This window comes from Cicer arietinum, chromosome 3 (genome assembly GCF_000331145.2).
Source record: "Cicer arietinum cultivar CDC Frontier isolate Library 1 chromosome 3, Cicar.CDCFrontier_v2.0, whole genome shotgun sequence".
NCBI lineage: Eukaryota > Viridiplantae > Streptophyta > Magnoliopsida > Fabales > Fabaceae > Cicer > Cicer arietinum.
In genome coordinates, this window is record NC_021162.2 from 35,408,334 (window position 1) to 35,411,839 (window position 3,506).

Here is a 3,506-nt window from a genome sequence, read left to right on the forward strand (position 1 = left end):
CAGTACTGTTTACCGAGGTGCCACCTATCACGGATTTACTAAATTACCAAAAACGTAAATCGTAAACGTACCACCTATCACGGGTCAGTACTATTTACCGAGGTGCCACCTATCACGGGTCATCATAATTTACCAAAACGTAAATCGTAAACGTACCACCTATCACGGGCCAGTACTGTTTACCGAGGTGCCACCTATCACGGGTCAGCACGATTTACCAAAATGAAATGCATGAGCATACACAGACTACATCCACAACAACCGTTAAGCAAATGCGAATATTAAAAGATTCCCCATTTTTAATACTCATTTAACTTAAACGATTTTCACAACAAACATTAAGCAAACATAAATATTAAGAGATTCCTCATTCTTAATAGTCTTTTAACTTAAACGATTTCCAAAACGAACATTAAGTAAACAAGACAATAAGAGATTTCCCATTCTTAATACTCATTTAACTTAAACGATTTTCAAAACAAATATTAAGTAAACAAGACATTAAGAGATTCCCCATTCTTAATACTCGTTTAACTCTAATGGTTTTCAAACTCCACACAAAACAAAGTCAAACATATTATCAAATTCAATCCACAATCCACACCAAAACACATCAATTCATTTCTCCACAGAATCCAACCATACACACATCAAATTTCATCAGTATTAATTAAGAACACGTCAAATACGGCGAACACAAATCAACACAATCCACCACTCAAACACAACAAGTTTCATTTACTCAAAATCATATATAAATGAGTTTAAATCCATTTTCCGCGAAACATTCGTCAATATAACCAAAACCTAACTCTAAGATTTTACCCATAAATCCTTAGATTCATTTTCCGCCAAATCAACACTTCAACTTTAACAAATTCCTGTCCACACAACCACATATAAGTCCCTAAATGTAAACTAGAAGTTTGGAAGGAGCCCTTACCTTAACGTTAGCTTTTACGTTTGATTACGGTACCGCGGGTAAATCCTATAAAAATCTCCGCTCGCAATGTCGCCTCCAAGTTGGTTCCCTAGCACCGTAGCGTGGTAGTGAGCAACTTTCCCTTCTATCTCTTCGTGAAATGAAGCTTAGATCTAGATGAAACGGGGAGGTTTGTGTTTTACGGTTTTGAAATCCCTAACACCGTTTTTCTTTGTTTTCGAAACAACGAGGAAGTATGAAGTTGAGAAATCCTTGCTTTCTTACCCACTAATCCTTGGGTTTCTATTCTTGAAGCCAAAGAAAGAAAAAGAAAGCAAAACCAAGAAGGAGAAAAATGGTTAGTCGTGAGGCAGGGGAGGAAGAAGATGGAAATGTTTTTCCTCTGCTATTCCTTCCTTCTATTTTCTTTTCTTTCTATTTCCTTTTCTTTCTTGTTTTCCTTCCTTTTTCCTTTCCCTCCAAACATATATTCATTATATATATTAAATATAATTAACAAATATCTCAAAATATCAGATATTTATAAAAATTACCATTTCACCCATCACTTCCCAAACCACTTTTTGGTAAAAATATCTACTATCGTCCCAACTCTATCGACAGATACAATTTTTTTGCAACTCGGGATATTTTTAACAAAACTCTCCAGAATTAAATTCCTCATAAAGGATTCACCGTACTTAATTAAATTTATTTATCGACGAACAATTTTAATCGGGGTATCAAAATATATTTTTGGGCATTTAAGCTCACAAAATATTAATAACTTGGCTAAAAAGCCTCCGAGCCAATATCCAAAATACACAAAAATACTTAAAGTATACTTTAAAATTATGGGTCTTACAACTTCACTATTCCTCGTTGTTTCGAAAACGAAGAAAAACGGTATTAGGAATTTCAAAACCGTAAAACACAAACCTCCCCGTTTCATCTAGACCTAAGCTTCGTTTCGCGAAGAGATAGAAGGGAAAGTTGCTCACTACCACGCCACGGTGCTAGGGAACCAACTTTGGAGGCGACGTTGCGAGCGGAGATTTTACCGGATTTACTCGCGGTACCGTAGTCGAACGTGAAAGCTAACGTGAAGGTAAGGGCTCCTTCCAAACTTCTAGTTTGCATTTAAGGACTTATCTGTGGTTGTGTGGAAAGGAATCTGTTAGGGTTGAAGTGTTGATTTGGGGGAAAATGAATCTAAGGCTTTTTGGGTAAAATCTTAGAGTTAGGTTTTGGTTATATTGATGAATGTTTCGTGAAAAATGAATTTAAACACATTTATGTATCATTTTGAGTAAATGAAACTTGTTGTGTTTGAGTGGTGGATTGTGTTGATTTGTGTTCGTCGTATTTGACGTTTTCTTAATTAATACTGATGAAATTTGATATGTGTATGGTTGGATTTTGTGGAGAAATGAATTAATGTGTTTTGGTGTGGATCGTGGATTGAATTTGATAATATGTTTGAGTTTGTTTTGTGTGGAATTTGAAAACCATTAGAGTTAAACGAGTATTAAGAATGGGGAATCTCTTAATGTCTACGTTAACTTAATGTGGTCGTGAAAATCGTTTAAGTTAAACGAGTATTAAGAATGGGGAATCTCTTAATGTCTACGTTAACTTAATGTGGTCGTGAAAATCGTTTAAGTTAAACGAGTATTAAGAATGGGGAATCTCTTAATGTCTACGTTAACTTAATGTGGTCGTGTTTTGTAAATTGCGGACCCGTGATAGGTGGCACCTTGATAAATAGTACTTTGGCCTGTGATAGGCGGTACATTTATGGTTTACGTTTTTTGTAAATTGTGCAGACCCGTGATAGGAGGCACCTTGGTAAATAGTACTTTGGCCCGTGATAGGCGGTACATTTACGATTTGCGGTTTTTTGTAAATTGTGCAGACCCGTGATAGGTGGCACCTTGGTAAATAGTACTTTGGCCTGTGATAGGCGGTACATTTACAATTTACGTTCTTGTTAGTAAACCGTGCAGACTCGTGATAGGTGGCACATTGGTAAACGGTACGAGCCCGTGATAGGCAGTACGTTTATGGTTTACGCTTTTTAGTAAATCGTGCAGACCCGTGATAGGTGGCACCTCGGTAATTGGTACTTCGGCCTGCGATAGGCGGTACAATTATGATTTACGGCCCTTCGAGGAGGGTTTTGGTTTGGAATTCCGAGTCCATGCATTTTGGCATATACGCATTGCATTAGGGTGCCTGGCACGCGAGTCATGTTTGATTTGAGTTTATGATTGAGTGATTCGAATTTTGATTTATCGTGATAACTGAGATGAAGGTGTTAAGTGCTATGTGTTGTGTATTGTGTGTGAGTATGATGGTTATCGAACCTTCGTGTGTCGTAGTAATCGCGTAGGAATTGCTAAGTGTTAGGTTGTGGACTTGATTAGGAATGACTTAGGTTAATTCATGAATTTTTGGAAAACTGATCAGGGAAATCGATTTCCCAATCGATTGGATGAAAGACAAAAAGCGAGGGTATATTTTTTTTTTTTTCAAAAGTAATTAAAACGAACAAATAATTAAATCAGGAAAATGCCTTTGGATA